The 17,327-nt window shown below is 36.1% G+C and overlaps 1 pseudogene across 1 annotated transcript; it reads right to left on the reverse strand.

Moving 5' to 3' along the window:
- Nucleotides 1-16,343: 16,343 nt before the first annotated feature.
- Nucleotides 16,344-16,895, reverse strand: LOC128567330 (glycine cleavage system H protein, mitochondrial-like; annotated as a pseudogene). The gene has a single exon (XR_008374871.1). The product of XR_008374871.1 is annotated as a glycine cleavage system H protein, mitochondrial-like (transcript).
- Between the last annotated feature and the right edge of the window lie 432 nt (nucleotides 16,896-17,327).

The following is a 17,327-nucleotide window of genomic DNA, read 5'->3' on the forward strand; positions in this document are numbered from 1 at the left end:
ATTTTTTAATTTCCCTTTGTATGGCAGTCTTTGGTTCACCCTATAAAACAGGAATGGTTTACCCAAGTAAAATGACTTGCTCACAGGAAAAGGAAAATTTTGGGAAAATATTCTTTTTTTTTTTTTTTTTTTTTTTTTTTTTTTGTAGAGACAGAGTCTCACTTTATGGCCCTCGGTAGAGTGCCGTGGCCTCACACAGCTCACAGCAACCTCCAACTCCTGGGCTTAAGCGATTCTCTTGCCTCAGCCTCCCGAGTAGCTGGGACTACAGGCGCCCGCCACAACGCCCGGCTATTTTTATTTTTTGTTGCAGTTTGGCCGGGGCCGGGTTTGAACCCGCCACCCTCGGCATATGGGGCCGGCGCCTTACCGACTGAGCCACAGGTGCCGCCCGGGAAAATATTCTTGATTAATTATTCTTATCTTAATTCTAAAAATATACTTATGATTTATTATTATAACAAAAATAAGTACCCACAGTATTTTTTGAGTTGGACATGGTTCTTGATTTCTAAAATTAGATAACAGAGAGAGGTTTCCCTTTCAATTTATAGTAGAGAAAACTTAAAAATAATTTTCTTACTATAAAATGAAATGCAAATATTATCCAGGAACTCCATTCCTCTTAAGCTTTAGAAAACATGATTTGAACAACAATTCCATAATCCAAACTCCCAAAACCTGACCTAAGATTTCGGAGACACCTGGGTTCATTATTTGCTGATTACCTCTATTCCTGGGCTCTGCTCCTCTCCTCCCAACCCCAGTGAATTCTTTGTGCTGTGCAACATTAACCCAGATGTGAAACTCTGTCTCTGATTTCTATGAGACTGTTGATTTGGAAGGTCATGAGGAGGGACCACAATATGCACTGCTCAGTGAAATAGTGCTATAAGGTAGAATACTCTTTGAGAAAATCCTCTCAGGGTGGATGTGGTGGTTCTCTAGAATTTTGGGAGGCTGATGTGGGAGGACTTTTGGAGGACAGGAGTAGAGAGGAGCAAGAGAGGCCTGAGGAAGAGCTGAACCCTAACTCTAGACAAAATAGAAAAATTACCTGGGCATAATGGCACATACCTATAGTCATAGCTACTTGGGGAGCTTGGGCAAGAGGGTCTCTTAAAGTCCAGGAGTTGGGAGTTGCTGCGATGCGAGCTATGATGATGCCACTGTACAGTAGCCTGGGCAACCAAGTGAGATGCTATCTCACAAAAATAATAAAAAATAAATAATAAAATAAAAATAACAAATCCTTTCTGCCGTTATAAAGCAGAGCTCTGATCTCATTATCCTTCCACTTTTTGTTATTTCTCTGATTATTTTCTCTGCCCACTTCATTCTTCTCTCCCTCATTTTTTCTTTCTTTTTTCTGGAACAACCAATAAACCAATAAAAAACACCTGTAAAATGGTGCTTATTTTATTCAATAAAGTAGCACCATATGCCAGTTGAAACTTGGAATGTGGGTGGGTTCAAATAACGGCTTTGCCACTTATAGCTTCATGATGAATAAGTCACTTAACCTGCCTCTAACTCAATGTTAGCATCTGTAAAGTGAAGAAGAAAATAATTCACGTGTCATAAAATAGTTAGGATGATGAAATCCATTAAAATGTATAGTGCTTGGCATTGGGTAAGCAACTAGAAATTGATATCTTATTGTTGTTTCTTAAACTCCCCCCGCACCTCATCCAATCTCCAGTGACTTATTAAGATAGTTTCCAACAAAACACCTTTTTCTTCCTAAGACAAATTTTGGTACCAGATGTTCATGGAATACTGGTTTCATATTATAAAAAATGTTTCTATCCCAGAAATCATTTGTTAAATATTGATATCTGCTATTATTTTCTGCTATCAAGTGCTGAAGTACTGCAATGAACAAGGAGTTGATACTTACAGATAAGCTAAACTAAGTGCTAGAATATTTTTAGTTTATGAAACATAATCCTATAGGACTTGATGATGAAAAGACAGTTTATTCTTTCTACAAAGTTTATGAAAGGAGTAAGGCTTTTCAACTTCAAAGTCAGTATCAGAAAAAAATAATTTCTATTGGACTGTGGCACAAAACCATTAATACCTAAATCAGCAAGTTTTTCTTGTGGTGCTGAAATAAAATTGTTTATTACTCCAGCAATATTGGCCAGTGACTAAGACTTATAGATCCTTTAAATTGCCTTTAGAGTATTTTCTGTAATGAAATGATAAGCAAAAATATTTAAGGGCTTCTCTTGGGTGAAGTTAGGGTATCTGAACAGTAGCTCAAAGGACATTTTAAAATAAAAACTGAAGTAAAAGAAGGTGTTTAAAGCAGACTTGTGGAAAGAGGAAAAACTGATTAGGTAAAGATTGTTGCCAAATTATCCAATGACCAAGACAAATTAAACTTAGAATGCAGGTTTCTAGCTGTGCCAAGTGGCTGTGACCTTGTTAGACTTGCAAATTACAGATCCCTACCCTTGATGTATATTTAGACATACTTAGAATCTCTATAGGTTGGACCCAGAAATCTGTATTTTAACATGCTTGCTAGGTGATTGTTACATAGGAGCTCAAGTTCAAGAAGCATTAAAAAGTATGCATTTCTGAGTTGTCCACACTGCAAAATAACTTTTTAAATAAAGAATCCAAGAGAGAAAGAGAGAAAAATTAATTTAACATTTGTTTTATTTTATTTTAAAATGGCCAGGCCTTGAGTGGTAGCTTGTGACTGTCAAGTCTTAGCACTTTGGCAGGCCCAGGCAGGAGAATTGCTTGATGTCAGAAGTTTAAGACTAGCCTAAGCAAGAGTAAGACCCTGACTCTACAAAAACAAAGGAAGTAGTCAGGCATGATGGGGTTTTCTTGTAATCCCATCTTCTTGGGAGGTAGAGGAAGGATCATTTGACTTCTGGAGTCTGAGGCACCACTGCACTCTGTTGGCAACAGAGCAAGATCCTATCTCAAAAATAAGTAAATAGGTGGCACCTGTAGCTCAGTGGGTAGGGTGCCAGCCCCATATACTGAGGGTGGTGGGTTTGAACCCGGCCCCAGCCAAACTGCAACAAAAAAGTAGCCGGGCATTGTGGCAGTGCCTGTAGTCCCAGCTTCTCTTGGGAGGCTGAGGTCAGAGAATCACCTAAGCCTAGGAGTGGGAGGTTACTGTGAGCTGTGACACTACAACACTCTACCGAGGGCAATAAAGTGGTGGGAAAAGAAAGAAAAAAAAAAAAAAAAGAAAGGAAAATTTATTTTTCTAAAGAAAAATAAATAAAATAAAATAAGTAAATAAAAAAAAGTAAATAAATTCGCAGAACTTGCAGTTTAATCTTCTTGATTAACCTAAGCATCTCCTTTTAGTACTTGCTTTGGGTGTGATTTGTTCACATAAAAAAAAAAATCAACCCAAATACATTAAGAATTTAAACGTAAGATATGAAACTGCAAAACTCCTAAAAGAAAATACAGGAAAAGGTTTCATAATATTGGTTCTAGCAATGATTTTTTTAAAGTATGAACCAAAAAGCAAAGGCAACAAAATTAAAAATAAACAAATATAAGTACTTGGGAGGCCAAGGTGGGTGGGTTGCCTGAACTCACGAGTTCAAGACCAGCCTGAGGCAGAGTGAGAGCTCGTGTCTAAAAAATAGCCAGGCGTTGTGGCAGGCTCCTATAGGTCTAGTTACTTGGGAGGCTAAGGCAAGAGGATCACTTGAACCCAAGAGTTTGAGGTTGCTGTGAGCTAAGACAGCACAGTACTCTACCAAGGGTGACCAAGTGAGACTTTGTCTCAAAAAAGAAAAAACTAAATAAATAATAAAAAAGTTTCTGTAAAAAAAGGAAATAATAAAATGAAAAGTTACCTCATGGAATTGGAGAAAATAGTTGCAAATCATGTATCTAATAATATGTAAATAATATCAGGGTTAATATTTAACATGTATAAAGAACTCCTACAATTCCATAGCAAAACCCCCAAATAACTCAATTTAAATGTTGGCAAAGGATTTGAACAGATTTTTTCCAAGGAAGACATAGCATTGGTCAATGGGTATGTGAAAGGATATTCAACATCAGTAATCATCAGAGAAATGCAAATTAAAACCATAATGAGATATTACCTCCCACCTGTTAGAATGGCTATAGTCAAAAGAAATAACAGTGTTGGGGAGGATGGGGAAAAGGAACCCTTAAGTATTTTTGGTGAGACTAGAAACTGGCACAACTGTTGTGAAAAATGATATGGTGGTTTCTCAAAAAATTAAAAATAGAACTACCATATGATTTAGAAATCTCACTTCTGGGTGCATATCCAAAGGAAATAAAATCACTATATCAAAGAGATATCTACATTTCAATATTCATTGCTGCATTATTTACAAAGTCAAGATATGGGAATAGCTTAAGGGTTCATGGACAGATGAAAGGATAGAGAAACTATGATACATGCAAACACACGCACACACACACACAGGCATATGATTCAGCCTTAAAAAAAAGAAGGAAATCCTGTCATTTTCAAGAGCAGGGATGAACCTGGAGGACATTGTGGTAAATAACACAAGACAGATATAGAAACACAAATGTTGCATGATCTTATGTACATGTGGAATCTAAAAATGTTGAACTCATAGAAACAAAGAATAGAAGGGTCGTTAGCAGGGGTGGAGGGGTAGGAAAAATATAGAGATATTGGCCAAAGGATACAAAATTGTAGTTATAAGATGAATAAGTTCTGGAGACCTGATGTACAGCATAGTGACTGTAGTTAATAATACACATAAATACTTGAAATTCTCTAAGAGGGTAAATCTTAAATATGTACATGTGTTCATTAGCTTAACTGTGTAAATCATTTTACATATGTACATATATCAGAACATCATGTACATGTTGAATATATACAGTAGTAGAGGAATGTACACCATGCTTGTAAGGAAAGTTACTGATTCTTATCACATTAGAAGGAAACGCTGAGAATAGGACAGTCTCCTGGCAAGCCTAGAGATGTTTTGTGACTTAGGGGCAAACCCCCAAGTAACTCAGTGTTCCAGAATGAGGTAAGATCACTCATTAGTAAGCAGGTATTAAACACTGATGCTTCCTGCTTCTTCATGGGTGTTGTGGGGAAAGAACACTTGAGGAAATAGCACATGGCAATTCTTACGCATGCAGCCCTCGTATGTTATTACTTTAACTCTCCACACCTGTTGTGTATCACCTTAATAAATAACTCTTGCGGTGGGGGCTCAGTGCTCTCCTGCACCTCTGGTTAGCACACCTCTTGCAAGCTAGCACTGGTTCTTTTGGGCAGCACTGGGAGGCCTAGCAAAACTGGGAGGCCTAGAGTCCCTGGTGGCAACGTACAGCTTTTGTCAATTATGTCTTAATAAAGGTGAAAAAATATTTCAAAGAAGATAGATTTCAGCAGAAATCTAAGATTGAGTAAATTATTAACTGGAAATAAAATTTTGGGGTGGCACCTGTGGCTCAAAGGAGTGGGGCGTTGGCTCCATATGCCAGAGGTGGTGGGTTCAAACCCAGCTCCAGACAAAAACTGCAACCAAAAAAAATAAAATAAAATTTTCCATCAAATTCAACATTACACATTGCAGTAAGCAACTGAACAGGTGGGAGGAAATATCTCACTGTGGTTCTTATTTGCATTTCTCTGATGATTAGTGATGTTGAGTATCTTTTCATGTACCTGTTGGCTGATTGTATGTCTTCCTTAGAAAAATATCTTTTCAAATCCTTTGCCAATGTTTAAATTAAGTTATTTGGGAATTTTTGCTTTTGAGTTGTATGAGTTTTTTATACATTTTAGATGTTAACAATACGATGTCCTCTTTACTTATCTGCAACATTTCTGACAGTCTGTGGTAAAAGGATGTATAAAAGGACAGAAGGTCATTGTCCTGAGGCTTCTGTGGATGCTGATCTTACCCTGGAGGACACTGCTAGTTGCTTTGTTAGAAAAATATTCCACTGAGGGCTAATGTGGTGTCTCAGTTTACAACACCAAAAGAGATAGAAAGATTTTTATATATTAACAGACAAAACAAGAGTTTTGTCCTCTAAAAGCAGGAGTTTCAAAATTTCTTCTTCTGATGATCTAAGTTGGAATAAAATTATATAAGAATCATTTATTTTAAAAAGGAAGTGTAGCCAAAATAAATAATTTTGGAGATACGAATGTTTAGCATTTGATATACTTTATTTTTTTTATTTATTTTTTTATTTTTATTAAACCATAGCTGTGTACATTAGTATGATCGTGGGGCACCATACACTTGGTTCATAGATCGTTTGACACATTTTCATCACATTAGTTAACATAGCTTTTGTAGCATTTTCTTAGTTATTTTGCTAAGACCTTTACATTCCACAAGCATTTGATATACTTTAAAGTAATAAATATAATTAATTCATTTATAATAAAATACTATGGTTGTGGAGTTCAAATTTAAAAGTTAAATAAACATTCATACACTAAAGTTTTTCCATTTTTCATAAATTTGACTTTATATTTGACTGCTAATAAATCTGAAATAGTGACTGTGTTTACATTACAGTTGCTTTGAAAGATTAGATTTTTCTTTGGGACATAATCTTAAAATATTGTAGTTATTCTTAACTTCCTTGAGCATAACAACAATGAAGACACAAGCTTCTAAAACCTATGGGATACAGCAAAAGCAGTCCTGAGAGGAAAATTTATTGCTTGCCTACATTCAAAAAACAGAGAGTACATCAACAAACTCACAAGCTACCTTATGGAATTTGAAAAAGAACAAGCTAAGCCTAAACCCAGCAGAAGAAAAGAAATATCCAAAATTAAATCAGAGTTTAATGAAATTGGAAACAAAAGAATCTGTCAGAAAATTAATGAAACAAGGAGTTGGTTTTTTGAGACTAACCTGAGCAAGGGCTAGACTATCTCTACTAAAAATAGACAGATGCCTGTAGTGTCAGCTACTTGGGCAAGACCCTTTCTCTACCCAAAATAGAAAAACTAGCCAGGCATTGTGACAGATGCCTATAGTCTCAGCTACTTGGGAGGCTGAGGAAAGATTGCTCAAGCCCTAGAATTTGAGAATTTGAGGTTGCTGTGAGCTATGACACCACCACACTCTATGGAGCGGAGCTCACAAAGTGAGATTCTATCTCAAAAATAAATAAATAAAATTAATTAAATACAAAAACTTGGTACTAATTTGGTCTTGCTTGTTCATATCCAAACTAGTTACTGTCATTTTTTTTTAAATCCCTAATTTTATAGGGAAAAATTAAAGAGTTTGCATTGTTTTTATCATCATTTCTTTGTTAACAGGAATAAAGTTTTTTGTTAAGGTTTATCAATTGCTTATTTCTTTTAGTTTGTTTCCTATGTTCTTTCTTCATGTACCAAAAATAACAAACATCCCTTGCAACTCATAAGTGTTTGTAAAGTTTGATGTTATATCAGCACTCTTTCTAAAATTCATATTCCTGTTGTTTATAAACAAACATTTATTGAATACTTATTCTGTGACATGAAACAAATATTGAGTGTCTCCAGGATGCTCATAATACAGAGGTAAATAAGGTCTGTACTCACTAGGATACAATTTTGTTGGAAATATTAAAACTTTTGTTTTCTTAAAAAAACTACTTGTATAAGAAGGCTTTATTAGATGTAATTTTGAAAATAAATGAGAAAAAATATTTCACTTAGGTTAATGTTTGTCGTACTACTGTTTGAATCTTTAGCTTATACCTAATTCACGAAATGATGTGATTTGAGATGCATAATGTTTTTTAAGGGCTTCCAACTAGTCTCTGAAATTCAAGTATTAGAATTTTTTTCGAGTGAAATATTATGTCCTGTTTGGAAAATATACATCATATGGATTATAGCTATTATTACATAATTATTATGCTGACATAATGATCATAGTGAATATTACAATGCATTGCCATAAACACATACATTATTTCATTTTGTAAATAACATTTAATATATTATGAATGTGATTCAAACTATTATATTAGTTTACAGTGGAAGAACGACAGTGTATAATGAAGAAACATTTATTTTAAAAAAGCTTTACTTACCTAGCCTAAACATTTAAGAAACCAAAATTAGCAGGCATGCATCTTGGATCTTCTTGGATAGTGATGATTTTTAATATTATGTTGTTTCAAAATTATAGTCAGAATTTTGTCTGACTTTAGTCATAAAACATTATTATTATTTGTATTGAGAAACAATTGACTGCTTCAAAAATCATGAATGTTTTTATGAAAATAGATTCTTTTCTTAAAAAATTAAGCCTTAGGACATTGGACAAGTAAAGAGCTGTAATAAAATTATGCAGTCGTTATCATAGTTTAGATTATTATTTAAGAAAAGATTTCTAAGTAGCTAAATATACTTCAGTAATGAATGAATAGTAAAGACTTAAAAAAAAAAAAAGTAAAGAAAAGCATATAATTGTTGTAGAGAACCCTGAACTGGAAAGGAGAATGCTAAAAAGTTTTGCAAACGATTATTTAGTCATCCCCTCTCCTCACTGCCACCAGCTGACCAGCGTGTATTGCACTGAGATGTGTGTAAAAGGGTCATTTTCACTTTCAAATAAGTGTTACACTGCATAAATTAGCAGAAATCGGATATCTTGGTATGATAGAAGTTAGGTGCATATTGAAGTCATATAAAATAATCACCAGCATTTAGGTACTAGCAGATCATTTCTTTGATTTTAGTACTTGATTTAATAATGTGCACATTGAATTTATGCCTGAGCCAAAAGCATTTTCACATCCTACTAGAAGTGACGGAAAACAGTAAATAAGACTTATTGTCATATAAAAATATACAATTCTATAAATTAAAATGGCAGAATGGGATTATGTTAATTATTGAATTTTAGTACTTCTGTACAGTCATCAATTAAGATCTAGTCTTATGAGATTGCCCAAATCCATTATTTATTGTAAAACATAAGTGATGCTGTCTTAACCAAATCTTCAAGCTAAAGAAAACCATGTTTTTAAAGGTGTTTCCTTAATTCTGTGCAGCTGGCTCAGGGATTTTGCTGTTTTTAGTGTTGCTTTTAATGCTATTTCCTACTCTCCTCCGAGAAAAAGTACACCTTCACTATATTAAAGAGAAAGTACGTAAAAACGTCACTTAGTTTTTAAAAGTTTCCCCAAACTACAAAGGCTTACACCTTGTAATACATAAAAGAGACAAAGTGTCAAAGGGGAAATAAATACAAATAAATCAGGTATTGACTATTTTTATAATGCCTTATCTGTGATGGTATTATCAAAAGCACAGCAAGTGAAAACACTAACTGGCAGGATTTGAATCAGCTCTGGAGGAGATCTATAAAGAAAGGGATCAGAATCTGGATGACAATTAGTAGAATATTGCAATAGTGCAGGCAGGGTAAGGTAAGGAACAGAGAAACAGCAATTGTATCATGAACAGAGAAAAAAGAACCTTAGTACAAATAGTTTAGGCAGGAGATGATATTGCCATATACCAATAGACTCATATGGTGAAAGTAATGAAATCTTCCCATGCCCCATGGTGAATTGCTGTCCTATAATCTTCACTCTTACGCTTAGCCCATTTCCTGAAAGCTCCAGATCACCTATGACCCAAAAGCTGAAGGGCCAATCCTGAGATTCTCAATCCTGCCCTAAAACTATGGCTGACTTTCCCTTTGATGTGTTTGTGCCATTTACCCAGATTGTGAAATATTTTTAAATACTCTTGTCTTTAAGAAATAAAATCAATAGGATGTGGTAACTAAGTTGTGTAGGAAAAGTAAAAAACAGAAGAGTAATTTTCTGTTTCTCCAACATTTTTGAGTAATTGGGTGGATTTTGCACAACAGGGGAATGTATGAGAAGGGCTAGTTGTGGAGAATGGCAGGAAGAGATTGAGTTCAGTGTTTGGTATGCTGAATTTGAATTGCCCTTGGTATTATATAAGTGACCTGTTGTGACCTTGAGTTCAGAAGAGATATAAGGCTAAAGTCGCATGTCTGTATAGTATTAAAGTGTAGGTGATTATTACAAAAAAAAAATAAATAAATAAATAAAAAAAAAAGAAAAAAAAGAAAATTGTAGGGGGGATAAAGTAATCTAATATGTAATCTTAAAATGAAGAGACAGGCAAGCGAAGGAAAACTGCCTAGAGGTATTGGGTCTTGGTGAATATCTAGACATCCTGAAATGTCTCACCATTTTTGGATACCTGTTACTGGCCCTGAGTGGAGGTTTTTTCCAAGTTCTTGATGTTTGCTAGGAAAAGAATTGCAGGACATCCCACATCAGGCAAGTATGTGAAAGCTTTACTGAAAGCAAAAATATTCTCTCAGGGCAGAGAGTCTATGGATGAATTTGTTCTGCCTGTCTCCTAGTAAGGTTTTCCAATTTTTAATGTAATGCCAGTTAATATAACACTGTATAATATATTCCACTTAAAAAGGCATATTTAATTTATTTTCGCTTTTTTCCTGTGAAAAACTTCTCTTCCCATTGATTTTATCCAGCGGCTCAGTTAATGTTGTTATTCGTGTCTCTAGTGCATCTTCAGTTGTTCACAAAAAGGAAAACTCATTACCTTCCTCTTATTCTTCCCCTTTCTTTGTTGAACCTTTGGCAAGTCGAACAGTTCTGTACATGTGGCTGCCTGTGTCCCTATAGGTCGCAATCCAGATCTAGGTCACTTGTTGGTTATTCAGAAACTTTATGAAGTAATGATTTAGGAAGTTGCCATCCCTGAGGATTACTAGGTTGCCTCAAATCATTTTCTGCTGGATATTTCCCCTTTGCTCTCCCCTTATTACTCAGCTTTTCATAGGCCACCATAATTCAAAGAAAGGTTGAGAAGTTTGTGTCTGTCTCCTCAAGTAGAAAGAGAAGGGAGACCTCAGCCATGAAATTCATAGAATGAGCCTAGGTCTATCTCTCTTTGCCTCCTTGAGTTCAGAAGAGATATAAGGCTAAAGTCGCATGTCTGTATAGTATTAGAGTGTAGGTGATTATTACAAAAAATAAATAAAGAAAGAAAGAAAGAAAGAAAGAAAGAAAGAAAGAAAGAAAGAAAGAAAGAAAGAAAGAAAGAAAGAAAGAAAGAAAAAAAAGAAAATTGTAGGGGGGATAAAGTAATCTAATATGTAATCTTAAAATGAAGAGACAGGCAAGTGAAGGAAAACTGCCTAGAGGTATTGGGTCTTGGTGAATATCTTTTAAAGAGGCACTTTTTAAACTTCTTATTGTATATAACGAGAACTCCCTACTTCAAACTTGAGATTCTATGGCTATGCTTTTCAGGATAGATTACTCTTGGTGTCCACTTGTATTCCGGGGCATAGAAGTGCTTGTCTTATCACATGAACATCAATTGTTTATTTTACATTCATCATTTTATATTTTATCATTTCTGTGTTCTTGGAAGAAGGGAAGATGCTACTTCTATCAGTCACGGTTCCAGCAGGAAACAGATGGCACACTCAAATTAGAATAATTCAAGGCAGGTTTAAAAAAGGGACCACTGAAAATGATGTTGTCAGGATTTAGGAAATCAAAATTGATGCTGTCATATTGTACAGCTAGTTAAGAGTAGGACCTGAAGATACAAAGAGAGGGATCCATTAATGGAAGGAGGAGGAGAGAGGACAAGATTGCCCTTTGTATGGACAAAAAAAAAAAAAAAAGTCCAACTTCCTTTCCTCTTCTTTAACATACACACAAATTATTGAAACACTCATTTGTGAATATACAATGTTAATTCCACAAAACACTTGGGACTTTTAGCCAAGACGGTGTTGCACATTTATGTATTGGACGTTAACTAGATTAATTCTGTTTGCCACTTTCTGACAGAAGGTGGAGAAATTATAGGTGTTTCATAAATGTATGTCCGTGTATAGGAAAAAGCTGCAATTAGATTTATTGTAAGTGTACATAGTCTATCCTTCATACCAGGATTGGCACAATAGATGCTATTTTTCACACTAATACATGTGTGTATGTGTTGACTTCCCTGCTTTCTTTCCTGGATTTCTATCATTCCTTGCGTTTTATTCATTTATTTTTTTCTTCACACTCCCACAGTGGAGAATTGACTAAATGTTCTTCAGTAATAGAAAACCCAGACAGGTTGTGTCTGTGACATCATATGCAGAGAAACTGTGGAGCCTGGAGTGAAAGCTTTGGGGTTTGACTTGGCCATCTGAATTAAGCTCTCTGAATAAGAAATAAGCTTTCTTCCTTTTTGAAATGAAAGCATTTATGTCCACCTTTCTTCAGAGGGTAGAAAATAAAAGAAGATAACATAAGTGAAACAGCAGATCATTACAATGCTGGCTATTTTTAGAGAAAATCAGAGAGAAAAAGTAGTCCCTAGAGATCAAGAGTGAACTAGAAAAAGAAATTTAGGAGAAGACACTCTGGCTGGGAAACCAGACCCTTGAAACAAAGTGTCTCTCTTACATTGTATTCAACAAGCTAGGAATGCTCCCATGGTGGATTCTTTCAACTTTGTGTACCCTCTGCCACCAATGCTCCTTCTACAGATATTTACCTGGGAATTTATCTAATTTCTTTCTAATCTTCACTCAAAAATTATCTTTTTAATGAGGTGCTTACGCTATTCACCCTATTTAATATTGTAAACTATAATCCCAAGCACTCCTGACCTCTTTTGCTTAGGTCCATTTTTTCCTGTAACACTTGTTACATTCTAATTCACTCTATATTTTACTAATTTATAGTATCTATTGTTTTTGTTTGTTTGGCATCATCTCATTGACGCCTATAACACTTGAACTAGAATGCAAGCTCTATATTGGCAGGGATGTCTGTTTGTTCACAAATATATCCCAAGATGATAGTTTAGTAATTGGAGCATAGAATGTGCTTCATAAATATTTGGTGAATAAATAAATGTGTTGCTTTAAGAGCTTGAAGCAACCATACCCAGATTTCCTTGGTCATCTACTAAAAAAAGGTATATCACAATTGGAATATTGGATGGAACCCAGTTATAGGGATTTTGGAGGCTCCAGTGATTGAGAACCAACTTAGGGAAACTGCAGATGTTGGTGTGCTGTACACTGCTTCTTCTAACCCACCGTTGAGGCAGTCACATCTGTTGTCCAAGTATACAGGGAAGGGATTCTCACAAAGGACTACCCTGCTTGATGGGCAGTCATCACATCCCCTGGGTAAGACAAAACAGCTTCACTTTACATTCCACTAGGCAATAAATGGTTCACTTATTAGTTAATCCTTCTTGGGATGACTTACTCTAAGTCTTCACAGTGACAGATTATATAACCATACACAGTTATTTCTTCCTTGTGTTTCATCATGGGGATAACTTAATCCTGTGGCTTACAAGTCAGAGGTAGGAGATGTTTTGTGTGAGCTATTATCTATGAATGACAAAACATTCTTACAATATATGAAAATTTTAAATATTTGCAATGTAACATACGAATTTCACAAAGCTATTTGTACGGGAAGAGCTATAAAAATAGTTCTGAAACTATTGTGCATAAAGTTTTAAATGATGAGAAATAAGGCAAAGTCTTGAGACTGCAGAAATGAATTTTCTCTGAATTCGAATGCTCTGAATTGGACAACAGACAAATTTTCTCAGGCTGGAGCTATAATTTTAAGTCCCACAAAGAAAGACTCCCAAGACCTGGGAAGATCACAGAAGTGTCAGTCAGAGTGACAGGAGTAAGCAACTCCAAATTAGGACGTGCTGGACTTCAAACTCACTCGGTGGATTAGAACACACTACTGCAAAAACGAAGTTCTCCCAGGTTTATAAAACCTCCTCCGGCCAAACTGCAACAAAAAATAGCCGGGCGTTGTGGTGGGCATCTGTGGTCCCAGCTACTGGGGAGGCTGAGGCAAGAGAATTGTATAAGCCCAGGAGCTGGAGGTTGCTGTGAGCTGTGACGGCACAGCACTCTACCAAGGGCAATAAAGTGAGACCAAAAAACCTCCTCTTTTTTTTTTTAACGAAGAAGTTTAATATTTTATTATTTTGCTGCAAAGCTGTTGCTCACTGTATAAAAATAGCACCAGCAACTGCAACGTATTACCAAATTAAGATAGTATCACTGTACAACCAAGAAAAACTTTTCCACTCCCAGTTAATTCCAATGGAAAGATCATTAAGTATTCCAACTCAAATCCTGGTATGGATGTAAGCAAGTTACAATATTATATAAGACTTAATATAACAGTGTTATCTGTCGCGGACCGCCAGTCGATGGGCCTCAGTTTGAGGGTGCTCAGGGCGAACGGCACAGGTTGATTGAAAGGTCGACGCAGGATGGAATGACAAACTGTCACACACCACGAGTGATGAAGAAAGCAGCTGTACTTTACTGAATTTTAAGATTGGTTTTTATACATTTTTGACAAAGCATTACAAATTACAAAAGGTATTTTTACAACTTGCTGAGCTTTACAAGTTAATATCTAACTTTGTAGATGTGAGTATTTGACCATCTTACTTAAACAATATTTTGTCCGCAAGGGGTTCTGCCCGCGAGGGGGAACAAAGGTTGCTGGTTATCAGTTGTGTCTTTCACTTCCCCTTATCTAAGTAAATGCTTTAAAGGTTAGAGTTTAAAACGTGAAAATTCTTTCTTTATAACTACTAGTATTAGTAATAATTCACAAATTATTTACTTCTAATGTGATTAAAAGATTTCATATATGTGTAAATTATGTAAGTGATTATAGTACTAGGAAATATATGAAATGTAAAGGTATGTGGAAAGTTTTAAGTCGTGGGTGGCTGTGGGTGGTGTAAGTACATATCTAGATGGAGCATCTTGTTTGCCGTTCCTGCATTGTCTCAATGCATTGTCTCAATTCACTGACATTTATGGTGGGAGCGTGCTCCTGCATCGTTCCCCTGGAGACATTGAGTCTCCATCGGCTATGTGTGATTATGGATCAGTAAGTCATTATGTTTATTCTTGGTTTCTTAAAACAATCAGGTAACAATCAGGCATACAACTCAACAAACAGGTTTCAGGGTAAAGGTTTCTTAGGCTTCTATGCCGCACCTCGTGAGTCATTACGTTCATCAAAAAGTATGCTAGGCAACTTCTGCGCTGCTGTCGCATACCAGGGGGGCTGGGGGTATCGCTCCGGGGAGCACAGACCACCTAACCACGTGTTTTACAACGCGGACAGCCCCCCTGGTATGCGACAGCAGCGCAGAAGTTGCCTAGCATACTTTTTGATGAACGTAATGACTCACGAGGTGCGGCATAGAAGCCTAAGAAACCTTTACCCTGAAACCTGTTTGTTGAGTTGTATGCCTGATTGTTACCTGATTGTTTTAAGAAACCAAGAATAAACATAATGACTTACTGATCCATAATCACACATAGCCGATGGAGACTCAATGTCTCCAGGGGAACGATGCAGGAGCACGCTCCCACCATAAATGTCAGTGAATTGAGACAATGCATTGAGACAATGCAGGAACGGCAAACAAGATGCTCCATCTAGATATGTACTTACACCACCCACAGCCACCCACGACTTAAAACTTTCCACATACCTTTACATTTCATATATTTCCTAGTACTATAATCACTTACATAATTTACACATATATGAAATCTTTTAATCACATTAGAAGTAAATAATTTGTGAATTATTACTAATACTAGTAGTTATAAAGAAAGAATTTTCACGTTTTAAACTCTAACCTTTAAAGCATTTACTTAGATAAGGGGAAGTGAAAGACACAACTGATAACCAGCAACCTTTGTTCCCCCTCGCGGGCAGAACCCCTTGCGGACAAAATATTGTTTAAGTAAGATGGTCAAATACTCACATCTACAAAGTTAGATATTAACTTGTAAAGCTCAGCAAGTTGTAAAAATACCTTTTGTAATTTGTAATGCTTTGTCAAAAATGTATAAAAACCAATCTTAAAATTCAGTAAAGTACAGCTGCTTTCTTCATCACTCGTGGTGTGTGACAGTTTGTCATTCCATCCTGCGTCGACCTTTCAATCAACCTGTGCCGTTCGCCCTGAGCACCCTCAAACTGAGGCCCATCGACTGGCGGTCCGCGACAGCTATCCTTTCATAACATGTTTTTTATAACTAGTTTTTACCATGGATAATTTCATGAAATATGAATACTACAGGCTAGTCTAAAAATCATAGGGTATTTTGAAAGAGATACATATTTTGTTTATCTACAACCATTAGAAAGTTAAGTACTATTTTCTTTCATTAGCAGTGTTGAGAGTAGTTGGTATTTTCAGACACCTATCCACCACTAATTAAAGACAACTATGCTGGATTAAGTTATTTCACACTGGTTTATTTAGGAGTTCCATTTTCACTCCTCAATAGATTTTACGTATCTCTCATGAGCTTCTTCACTCATCAGTTCATCTAGTTCTGAAGGGTTACTCAGCGTCATCTTGATCAGCCAACCATCTTCATAACAAGATTTGTTGACAAGTCCTGGATTTTCTGCCAGAGCTTCATTCATTTCAGTTTCTCCTGATAAAGGAGAATAGAGTTCACTAGCAGCTTTCACACTTTCCAAAGCACCAAACTCATCTTGTTTGTTTAATTTTGTCCCAACTTCAGATAGACTACAGTAAACAACATCTCCCAAAGCTTCCTGTGCAAAATTGCTGATTCCCACTGTTCCAACACCATTCTGTGCTGTCACCCACTCATGTTTCTCCGTGAATTTACACACTGCGAGCAGAACAGGTCCTGTGCGCAGTGTCCGGACCGCGCCAGCTCCCAGCCGCCAGGACCACAGCCGGCAGGGCCAGGCGGGCGAGGAGGCAAAGCGCAGGCTGCTGCCATAGCCCGCAGGGTCCGCGCCACTTGCAGCGCCATGTTTGCAGGGGGACGTCCTCTTTTTTGAAAGAAGAAATAAATCTAGGCCTTTGCTAGAGAAATGTGAACATTTTGTAAACAATGCCACATGTATTTAAGGAATTAAGTATGAAATGTCCGATTTCCTTCTATACTAAGCTTGACAGTTGCTGTATCTGACATTTCACTTTGACACTTCTTGTTTTATTTCTGTTGTGAAAGTTCATCCTCATTCTTTATAAAACATATTTTGGCTTGCAATTAGCTTTCAAATTTTTTGTAGAGCAATTATTGTACAACCATGGATAAGTAAAAAGTTTGTGTGGTTGATGAAAAAGTTTTCATGTGATGAAAAATGGATTCTTTCTGACAATTTGCAAGTGCTTGGCACGATGGTTGGATAAACATAAAATGTCTCTTTCATTCAGTCCAAAACTGAATATTCATAAAAAA

This window comes from Nycticebus coucang, chromosome 2 (genome assembly GCF_027406575.1).
Source record: "Nycticebus coucang isolate mNycCou1 chromosome 2, mNycCou1.pri, whole genome shotgun sequence".
Classification (NCBI taxonomy): Eukaryota; Metazoa; Chordata; class Mammalia; order Primates; family Lorisidae; genus Nycticebus; species Nycticebus coucang.